The sequence below is a fragment of the Chrysemys picta genome, chromosome 7 (assembly GCF_011386835.1).
Source record: "Chrysemys picta bellii isolate R12L10 chromosome 7, ASM1138683v2, whole genome shotgun sequence".
NCBI classification, from domain to species: domain Eukaryota; kingdom Metazoa; phylum Chordata; order Testudines; family Emydidae; genus Chrysemys; species Chrysemys picta.
In genome coordinates, this window is record NC_088797.1 from 37,771,318 (window position 1) to 37,783,265 (window position 11,948).

Consider the following 11,948-nt stretch of genomic DNA (forward strand, 5'->3'; position numbering starts at 1 on the left):
TTTAACAATGTCGGGACCTACCTATAACTGAGTATTAGTAGATTCAGTTAATTTTTCCATGAGTTATAATTTTTGGAACAGGCATGTTCAACTCCTTAAATGGAGGTATTAAACTCTCAACGGAGCAGATGTGTGAAATGGACAAAGTCTCCGTGGGCAGAGACTTCATCTATGTATGTTTGGACAGTGCCTATAACATAGTGTCCATTACCAGAATACAAATAATAAAACAATGAAGAAAAAGCCAGGAAAATTGGGTCAGGTATAAGTCAATGTTACCCATCTTAACTGGCTAGTAGGACTGCTGTATGGCAAGCTGTCCCCAGCTGGCTCTGCATCCTGCTTTGCATTGTTTGAACTATTATTAATTATTTTAGGGTTACCATATTTCAGCGAGCAAAAAAGAGGATGGGAGGAGCCCCGCCCTAGCCCCGCCCCTGCCCCTCCCACTTCCCGCCCCCCCCTGACCTCCCAACCCTCCCCCCGTTCCTTGTCCCCTGACTACCCCCTCCTGGGACCCCTGCCCCTAACTGCCCCCCAGGACTATCTAAGCCTCCCTGCCTCTTGTCCCCTGACTGCCCCAACCTTTATCCACACCCCCACCCCCAGACAGACCCCTGGGACTCCCACGCCCCATCCAACCACTCCCCACCCACTGACAGCCCCCCCCCAGAACTCCCAACCCATCTAAACCCCTCTGCTCCCTGTCCCCTGACTGCTCCGATCCCTCTCCGCACTCCTGCCCCCTGACAGCCCCCCCCAGAACTCCCAACCCATCTAAACCCCTCTGCTCCCTGTCCCCTGACTGCTCCGATCCCTCTCCCCACTCCTGCCCCCTGACAGCTCCCCCCCAGAACTCCCAGCCCCCTACCCCCCCCGCTCCTTGTCCCCTGACTGCTCCGATCCCTCTCCCCACTCCTGCCCCCTGACAGCTCCCCCCAGAACTCCCAACCCATCTAAACCCCTCTGCTCCCTGTCCCCTGACTGCTCCGATCCCTCTCTCCACTCCTGCCCCCTGACAGCCCCCCCCAGAACTCCCAGCCCCCTACCCCCCCCCCGCTCCTTGTCCCCTAACTGCCCCCTCCTAAGACCCCCCCCAACTGCCCCCCAGGACCCTACCCCCTACCTGTACCCTGACTGCCCAAAACTTTCTCCACTGCCCCCAAAAAGCCCCCCCTGTTTCTTGACCTCCACCTCCAGAACCTTCCTGCCCCCTGACCTCCTTACCCTGCTGCTCAGAACAGAGTTGGGCTCTGTGCAGCCGAGCCGGACACGTGGCTGAGCTCCCGAGCACAACAAAACCCGGTCTGGCCCTGCACAACAAAACCCGGTCTGGCCCTGCACAGTGTTGCCGGACTGGGCTGCAAGGCAGCTGCTGGCTCAGAATGCAGGGCGGATCCGGCTCCTCTACAGCTGCTCCCGAGTCCAGCCCGGGACTTCCCTGCAGCCCTCCCAGCCACTCTCTGCTAATCCCGGACATTGTGAGAGCTTTGCAAATTCCCCCCGGACGCTATTTTTAGCACACAAAAGGAGGACATGTCCGGGGAAATCCGGACGTATGGTAACCCTAATTATTTATATTACCATATAGTGTCTAGGCACCCAAGTCATGGGCCAGTACCCCATTGTGCTCCAATATAAGGATACTTCACTACCATACTTCTAAAGGAAAGAGTGCAAAAATAATTTCTCTATCTTGGTACTATCTTTCAAATTGCAGTTTCCTTAAAACACCGTAGCCGGGGTGGGGGGGTGAGGAAAACAGATATTTGGTATTTCATGGGACACTGAAAAACAATATTTGTTAGCCTGGCAGAAAGTGTATATTTCATTTTCTTAGCCAAGACCCATGGGAAACTCACCACTCTTTGTGGAAAATTGTGAAGAATTGACCCATTTTAAAGGATTATTATAAGGTAACAGTTTAAGTTATACTGAATAAAGCTGCTTCATACTTTGTCAACAGAGAACTGTGGGGAAAAAAAGTTGAAATAAATTCTGATGAGAATTGTTTTTGCTCCCATAAATGAGTCAGTCCAAAGTTATTAAATTTACATCGCAAGGGTGAAGAAGTTATCTTCTTTTTACACTATATGCAATTTTATGAAACATTAGAAGACTTATAAGGAATCCAAATATTGCTTTTCACATATTTAAAACCTCTTAATTAGAGCATTTCAGAGCACATTCTAGTTATTAAATTTAGCAGTCTATAACAGCACTCCATTTAAAGACTCTGGAAGCATAAAAATGCCATAAGGTCATTGGTCCACCTAAGATTTATTAGCTCATCCTGGGGGAAAATAAAAAGGATTTTGCATGGTTACATAATAATTCAATAGTTCTTAGGCCCTGATCCAGCAAAGCATGCAAGCACATGCTTAACTATAAGTACATAAATAGTCCCACTGACTTTTGCTGGATCATTCGAGAATCAGGGACAAACATCAGATTATGTGCAGAAGAAAGCACAGTGTTTAAATCAGCAGGAGACCACAGCTGAATTCATAAAGATTGGCACATATGATTTAGTACAGGAGAACAGTCATAAAACAAGTACAAGCCAGTGGAGGGGATTGCACTGGTTGTCTGAGGCATGATTTTTAGTAGCCAGCTCTGTAACATGTTCACACGCAATTGCACACTTGCTTTACATGCATACTACTGCACATACAAATCCAGTCTCTCAAGGACACCCACCTCACCTGACCCAGCATGTTTACATGCTTATCTAGTCTTATAACTATTTACATTTGCACACACAGTAGCATGCACCCAAAATAAACAAGAACCAAGGCCCTGACTTGATTACTGAGTCTGGCCCTTGGTGCCATCCTGCTGGTGACTGCCGGTTTAATAGAAACCATGAGAAGATTATCTTTAGTAAGAATTTTGAAGTGTTTAAGTGAAGGTAAACTGCAGAGATGTATAGAGTACACTTGTAGCAAACTCAAATTACTTTGACCTTTCAGTCTCATTGTAAAGATTTGAAGCAGAGACTTACTGAACTTAGCTGCAAATCCAGTTTCACATCAGAAATGTGATCTTTCATCTATTATTAATGCTTGACATACAACATCCTCTTCCAAAGACCACAGCAGTAGTGCAAAATTTTAAGTCAATTCACAGTATATTCCAAAAATACAGGCAAGACAGATATTTGGCTAGGATAGTCCAACTGTAGTGTATTTTTATTTGCTGTCTAGATTTAGACCCAAAGAGTACCTTTATTTCAAAATATGCATAGTCTGAGATTGTATTTCTGGTGCCGTGATTAGTGAGTTCATACTGTTGTCTTACAGTAAGGTAACATCTTACAGTAAGGTAACACGGGCCCTTATTCATTCTTATTTACTCGCTTTAATGATTGAACAATAATGTTGCACATGCTGTCTGTGAAATGGAGACTGAATGTACCCCATGAAGTGACAGTGTAAATAAAAGTAGCATTTTCCGAAAAGATTTTCCCCTTTTATGTATGCAGGGACATTACCTATTTTAGCGTCAAAAATAATGCTGCAGAGGCAATATGACAGACAAAAACCCAGATTCCATTGCTTATTGGGCAACAGAGTTATTTACGAAGGGCTTCTAAACACAGTGCTTGAGCTGAGGGGGAGAAATTCTAGTGCACACTAGCATGCTGTGTATTTACTTACCTGTGAGGACCTTGCTGGTGTGCACTAAAAGTTCCCCAATGAGTGTTAATGTAGTCCCATTTCTAACAGTGTTACATTAATGCACAGTAGAGAACTATTAGTGCACGCCAGCAAGTTCCTCAAAGGCCAGTTAATACACAACATTGTAGTGTGCACTGCAATTTACACCCCATTCGTTTGGACTAATGTGCCATGTTGACAAGACCTACGTTTAATCAGTTACACCTATGCAAGTCCAAAGGAAAATGGGGCTGCATACAGGGCCGGCTCCAGGCACCAGCTTACCAAGCAGGTACTTGGGGCGGCCAAGGGAGAGGGGTGGCACCTGCAGCAATTCAGGGGCGGCAGGTCCCTCACTCCCTCTAGGAGCGAAGGACCTGCTGCTGAACTGCCACCGCTGATTGCGGCTTTTTTTTTTTTCCAATTGCTGCTGCCGATTGCGATCGCGGCTTTTTTTTTTTTTTTTTTTTGCTTGGGGCGGCAGAAATGCTGGAGCCGACCCTGGCTGCATAGATGTAACTTGGGTCTAATTTGGCCTCAGAGTTTTATTACTGGTGACGATGCATGAGATGGAATGAGCCCAGCTTTGCCTTCACATCCCAAAGTTTTTAAGGCTGGAAGCTTACAGGAGAAAAAATTCCCTGTAAACTGAAAACATTCAGTCTGAGACACACACAAACATGGAATCTATACAGTGCCATTTTTGCACTGTCACTTTTCAGACCAGAACTACACTTTTTGGAATTTGCTGTATTCTCAGCCTAGCCTCGTTCAGTCTAGCAACTAAGCTACAGTGCAGTGGAGTTGCAGCCACATAAATCTAAGGGGAGGGGATGATGAAGGCATTGAGGAGATCCCAAGAATTAAAATTCACAATTAATTTTAGAACTGTTGAGGGGGATTTTAATGGGATCTTGAACTGTGAGGTGGGAGGGAATGCTCTCCTTACCAGCCCCTATCTACTGCATGCTTTTAAATAGTTTCTCCAGCTTTGCTGCCATATACAACTGCAAGTTTAAAAACTCATGTTGGAAAATATGAATTATTTGACAAGTGCCAAGGATTAGCCTTCTAGTAGAATCTCATTTATCCACAATTCATTAACTTGTACACGTTATAAATACCAAAATATTATACCCGTCATTTAATATAACAGACCATAGTAACAGTAAGGTCTCATTACTAAGCTTTTAAAAAAATAGACTGCAGAATGTATGCAATAAAAAAATTAAAAGAGTGAAAAAGTACTAACACTAAGGAGGAGAAAGTGATTTTTGGACCTGTCTCCATGAGTACGTTTACACTATAGCGCAGACATGGACTCTAACACTTGTTTAAACCCAAGCTTATTCCCTTATCATCCACACATAAATATGTCATATTAAAGTCATCTATCTGAATTTGGAGGAAATGGCATTTAAATCTGAAGCTGAGTTTTGCAACTTGGGCCCCAGCTCTATTTTCTAGATGTAGCAAGTGATTGTTTTCTCATGTTTCACAAAGATAGAACCAAGTCTTAGGCGATAAATAGAGTATAATAGGCAAGGATGAACAAGAAAGCCCCTAGTTTGCATAGTCTCCGTAGAGCTAAAATACTCATTAGGGTTTTACTTCCCTTAGTAGCACTTACAAGAATGTTTCACTTTTGGAAGGTGACTTGAGGGTGTTTCATGTCCTCCCCCCCCCCCCCCCCCCCCCGGCATAGTGACTGCCATTCTAGCAGAAATATGAAATCCTCTGCGGAAAAACAGATGGAAAGTCTGTAGTTGCAATGTATCCCAATTACACAATTCAATACAGGTAATAGAGGTTAACATGTTTTAAGTAAGGACCTGGAAAAGTGTATCAATCAATACATAGGAGAATCTGCATTTTAAAAAAAATGCAAGCATTTTTAGAGAATACTACAAGTTGCAAAAAAATAGTAAGTCAAAGAAATGCGTGGAAAATTGCAGACTAGGGATAAGGAAATAGCACATGTTGGTTGTTCTGTTTCTGCCTTCACAGGTGAAGATCTGCCAGAGAGGAAAGGGATTGCTGGTTTGAGAGGGGAAGTGTTATAGAAAGCACCACAGAGGAATGATCTATGATTTAACTAACAAGAGAATCAGTTTATCAGGGGATCACAGATATTTATAGGATACAGTACTACTGATGTGCATGGAACTTTGCAGACAAGAAAAAAATGTTCGCCCCACCCTGCTTTTATATTGTCTTCCAGCCAAAAGATCTAGATACTCAAATGGTCCCACCAGCACCAACGTATCTATGCAGTTATCCCAGAGTACTTAATAAGCTTTATTTCATTATGCCTCCCAACACCCACTTATACAGAGAAGAAGTGCAATTTCAATGCTGAAAAATGCAAAATAATGCATACCAGAGAATAATTTGAATTACACATACAACTTACTGGGTTCTGAAGAAGAAAGACCTGGGCACCATGAAGAGTTCTGCTCAGTTTACAATGTCAGTCAAAAAAGACATAAAATGTTAGGATGCATAAAGAATGGAGAATGATATTATGATCTTATTCTGTAGATCAAAGTTACACCCTTACCTGGAACAGTGTGTTCAATTCTGGTCACTCCATCTGAAAAAGATAGAAGAAGAATTAGAGGAGGGTCAGAGATGGGCAATGAGAATGATTAGAAATATGGAGACACTTTATATGAAGAGAGACTGAAAATATTGGGATTTTTTACTTTATAGAGGAGACAAGAGACATGATAAAACTATACAAAATAATACAATAAATGGGGAACTTCTAGTCACGCTCTCATAACACAAGAATAAGAAGGCATTTAATGAAATTGGAAGGTGGCAACTTCAAAAGTAATAGAAATACATATTTTTCTCCACACAATTAGCCTGTGGAAATCATTGCCACATCATTGGAATCAACAGCTAAGCAGGATTCAAAAAAGGATTAGACCGTACATGGGTAACAAGAGCTAAAATTGTAAATATTTTTGAAAATGAAGAATTTTGGAAGGGATGTAAATCCTTGTGCTTCAGGGCATGAACCAGCCTCTAACTACTGGGGGGCTAGGAAGAAACTTTCCCTGGAGACAGGTTGTTCCACAACTATTTACTGCTGGGTTTCTTGCACCTCTCTCTGAAGCATCTGGTTAAGTGGCCACTTCAGTGACAGGATACTGGATTAGATGGACCATGGGTTTGATTCAGTATGGCAATTCCCATGTTTATATGGAAACTGAGTCACAAAGAGTAGCCAGAGATGGAAAAGCACTAGACAAGAATTCATTCCTCAATACAGTCAGGTCAGAGTATAGTCCCACAGTCAGGACACATCAGATATCAATGAGACACTATATGTTAGATCTTAGGCTGAAGCGTCCAAGAGGTTTAAAGGGTAAGGGTAGAAATTAACAATGTCTTCACTAAAAAAATTTGAAATTTTCAGAGGACTGAATTCTTAAGAGCCAAAAATACAATTAGTCATGAAAGGTTGATAATGCATACTATATATTATACCAGAACCTCTGGATCACTTTAAATAAATAATTAGTTTCTATTTATAGAAAGCCTTTCATCCTGAAGGTTTCCAACGAATTTCAAACTCTACAAACATCACCTAAATGAAGGGTCAGCAGCCAGTCAGAACAGTCTTTCCTTCTGGTTATTGTTGCAGAGTATAATGTTTTCATCAGGCCACCAAACTAAATTTCTATTCCTAAGCAAAGTACCAAGTGATCTTAAAACATACACAAAGATCTTGCCACAGCTCAGGTTTCAAATTCTCTGATTAATTTAGTGTCACAGAGTTTATATCTCTCAGAAGGATAAAGGTCAAACTGACAGCTGTGGAGCAATGAATTAGGCAGGCTTCTGAGTTGTTCCTTGTTGTGTTCTTTGCTCTTTACAAAAGATACTAATATGAAGGAACCACCTGGGCACAGTGGGAGTCCAATAATCATGTTTGATAACGATATACACTGCTGCTCTGGCAATGTTCTGGCAGCTTTGGGAACATAGCAGACAGGGCCACTAGAGGGCTCAAACTATCTAAAGGGATATTACCTTATTCCTATATGCTACATTCCTAAAGATGAATCATTTCTCCACTAGTGGCTGAAGATGCAGGTGAGCAAACACCTCCAGGAACCACACCAAGCAAACAAATTGGTAACTGACCTAGGATGATTTGCCAAACAACCCAACTTTAAGAATACAAGCTTCTACCAGCATCACTAATTAGAATTTTAGAGTGATTCTCACCGATCTTGCACTTTAACAATTCTATTTCCATTAGAGAAAGTTGTTGGGAATTGGCCCTCTTTGAATAGGCCTCTCTGAAGTGCCAAATCTACTTTTACAGCCTTCAAGATAAAAAAACATGCAAAATGATTGGCTTGCATTCTATACAGAAGACAGTTTCCAAGGAAAAATGCTGTCTGACTGTAGCTGATTGAAGTCTTTAAAAACTAAGTGGTGGAGAATTTGCATTTTGTTCATATAAACACTGTACAAAGGAATTATACAAGTGGCTTTTCCTGTGGCAGTCACTCCAGTACCTACAATTAGGACATCCAACAATGGGAAGTGGCTTTTGCTTTAGAATATTAAAAACTGGTAACAGTGAACCACAAATGTAATTAAAATTCATGTAGCCACCTTGCCATATAACTCAGCAGGTAACTAATTCAACACTCTTCATGTGGGACACCCAGCTTCACAGGTGACTGAGTTGTAAATTTCGGGGCAGGGTACTGTTGAGAAGAACTGCATATCAGAATTTCTTATCTTACTGCTAACAACCATCCATGGAGAAGGCTAACAAGCATACTAGCAGCAATAGACTACTCCTCAGCAAATCTACCAGAGAAGGGATATAAAACGCTTCTCACCAAACCTCTGCTTAATCTGGAAAGGTTTGAAATCCACAAATCTGTGTTCTTTTCCTCCATTCTTGTCTGCTGCCTTCCCTCCCCCTCCCCCATAATTTTGCAACTCCATTGCTGCTTGTAACCATGGAATAAAAGGAATATTTTAGATCTCAACCATTTAAAGTTCTCTATTCAGGTGCTTCCAAGATTTCATTTGGCAGAGATCTATAATCACTAATGTTAAAGTGAAGTTCTAGTCACTCAAGTCAGCATATGCATGGTTTTTAGTTCAGTAAGCAGTGTATTACTACAAAATTATTCTGGTTAATATCCACTACAAGTACATTTGTCTAAAAGAAAACCGCATAATGTTGAGGACTAAGTTATTACCCATTCAAAAGCCTAAGCATAGATGTTTTAAACCTCCCTATGGAAAAAAAAAAATCAAAAAGCCAGCACAGCCTAAATGCCCCTTCCAGATAAGCTAACACACATGGTCTGCCATCTGGGAGTAAAAACATATGCCTGTGCCACTTCAGTTTACCTGCTGTTTATAATAATGGCTGAAGTGATCGGTTCTTAAATAATAATGTTAGCACTTACAATATTAATAAAATTACACTCATATAAAGCACAGACACAATTCTATGAGGCATTCAAAACTCTGTTCAGAGTTAACTAAAGTTTAACCTAAGCAGAGTCTAACTTCCTAAGGAGTTTCAACAAGTCAAGAAAGAAACATGTCTTCATGTTATAGCAGGTGAGCAAGAAGAGGCTGAACTTTTCAAAATTTATCTTGGAACAAAACGAATACCAGCCCAAAAATATATCTGAATCATGGTTTTCACTAACCACTTTGGCTACTGATCTACATGTATAACAGTGAAAGTTATTACCTATTAGCATCGGTTACTATATTTATAGCATTGGATTATATAAACTTATTACAGAAGTTACATATTGTTATGGAATTTACTTAGCATTTTTTCTATAAATAAAAGTCCTATTGCTGCTCCTTCTAAAGGCACAGCAAAGGATGTGGCTAAAACACCTTTTCAGAAACCAACATGTTTTTCCACGGGAGGGAAGTATTTCATGTATGATTCCCCATATCTTATTAGACATTGTGACAGAGTGCGCCACACACCACTAATTGGGCACCTCCTCCCAGCCACTCTGATGATCAGCTCAGCAGGTCAACACTCTTCCCACTGTTGCATGCTGTCACTCTTTCTGGTCTGCAGCCCCTCTCGCTCCAGGAACCCCAGCATCCTCTTCATGACTCAATCCTCCAGCCAGGTCACTCAGTGGTCCCCCCTTCTGAGGTATATCAGTCTTTCCTTCCTAGGCAGTCTTCCCACTCACTGCCTCAGATGCCACTCTTCCAGTAGCTGGTAGCAAACCCAGGCCCACCCTCTACTCCAGATTCCACTCCAGAGACCCTCAACCCAGCAGTTCTGAGCTTTACTCTCTCAGCCCTCACTGCTTCTTCCTTAGACTACTTTCCACCACGCTTAGTTCTCTCCTTTCCCTGGGAGTACCAGCTCCAAGCCCTCCTCCCAGGGAATGACTGTTCTTTATTAACAGCCCTGGTAGGTTGCCAACTTTCGAGCTTTATAGGTTCTGCCTATTCCTGCACAGCTGAACCTGCTTGCAATCAATTCCCCACCCCCACCCCACTTCCTCCAGGTGCAGCTGTGGAGATAATAGTCCTACCTGGTGCCCTTAACCCCTTCCAGTCCTGGGGGGGGGGGGGGTTGACACCCTATCACAGGTGTGAACTTAATTACTCCACCTTGCAACTTTAAATCTGAAAGCACCTTCAAAACAACGGCAGCTTCACAGGCCAAATTCCACTAGGGTTACCAGGCATTTGGTTTTCAACTGGAACACCCGGTCAAAAAGAGACATTGGCGGGTCCGGTCAGCACTGCTGACCGGGCCGTTAAAAGTCCTGTCAGCAGCACAGCGGGGCTAAGGCAGGCTCCCTGACCACCCTGACTCTGCATGGGTCCTGGAAGCGGCCCCTAGGCACGGGGTGGCCAGGATAGCTCCACACACTGACCCCACACAGAGCACTGGCTCTGCAGCTCCCATTGGCCGGAAACCACCGCCAATGGGAGTTGTGGGGGCGGTGCCTGTGGGCGCAGGCAGTCCGCAGAGCCCTTTGGCCCCTCCGCCTAGGAGCCGGACACGGCAGCCGCTTCCGGGAGCCACCTGAGGTAAGCACTGTCCAGCCGGAGCCTGCACTCCAAACCCCCTCTTGTACCGCAACCTCCTGCCCAGCCCTGAGCCCCATCCCACACCCAAACTCCCTCCCAGAGCCCAAACCCCCTCCTGTACTCCAAACCCCTTGGCACCAGCCTGGAGCCCCCTCCTGCACCCAAACCCTTTATCCCTAGCTCACCCCAGAGCCCGCACCCCCAGCTGGATCCCACACCCTCTCCTGCACCCCAACCCCCTGCCCTGCCCTGAACCCCCTCCTGCACCCCAAACCTCTCATCCCCAGCCCCACCCCAGAGCCCTCACATCCTCCCGCACCCCAACCCAGTGAAAGTGAGTGAGGTGGGGGAAAGCGAGTGACAGAGGGAGGGGGAATGGAGTGAGGGAGGGCAGGGCCTCAAAGAAGGGGCAGGGCAGAGGTAGGGCCTCTGGGAAGTGGCGGGGCATGAATGTTCAGTTTTGTACAATTAGAAAGTTGGCAGCCCTAAATTCCACCAGGCAAGCTGCACCTGGAGCAAAGCCAGTACAATTCAAGCTACTGTGGGGTCTGCAATCAACTAGCTTTGCCTACAAAGTAGTGTGCCGCTAGCTGAGGAGGAGATAGTGGCCAAGGCACTCACAAGATGCATTGATTCAGCCCACCTCCTAGGTAGTCCCTTCAGTAGTTCAGTGTTGCTTTCACTTGGCAGAGGATGGTAGAAGTATCAACACCGGCCCTTCTTTCAGGGATGAATCCCTGTTCAGATGTAGCAAGGTGCAAACTGGGAGTGAATCAAGCCGAGTTTGTTCTCTCTGAAGTTTTCATGGAAAAAGGTGTGGCTGCTAACAATGGTGGAGACTGGGGATTAATCAAAGGCAGCTTCTAAACAAAGATAGAGATTTTTAACATTCAAAATATTTCTATTTTACAATTGTTAAGACTCAGTGGAACTAATGAAAGATCCTACATACAGAATTACTCAAGTTATTTTATTACTTTATTTATTATATAAATATTTATTTTTATGCGGTGTTGGGGATTTTTGATAGAATTAACAATTCTAACAAAATTGACAGTTTAATGCAAGCTACAGAGTCTTGTGTTGATCTGTAAGTATAAGGATTAATTAAATGCATAATTCTGCTTGCACAGAAGTAATACATCTAATTTTCCAATCAAGATACAACATTTTTTTTAAATTGGCAGACTATGTGACATTCTTTCCTAAGAAATCTAT

General features: G+C 43.5%; 1 long non-coding RNA gene across 1 annotated transcript; it reads right to left on the reverse strand.

Moving 5' to 3' along the window:
- Positions 1-1,840: 1,840 nt before the first annotated feature.
- On the reverse strand, positions 1,841-10,116 carry LOC135972613 (uncharacterized). Its single transcript, XR_010589098.1, has 3 exons — positions 9,657-10,116; positions 6,220-6,252; positions 1,841-5,674 (listed from the first exon to the last, which is right to left on the reverse strand). It is a non-coding gene; the product is annotated as an uncharacterized LOC135972613 (long non-coding RNA).
- Positions 10,117-11,948: the final 1,832 nt, after the last annotated feature.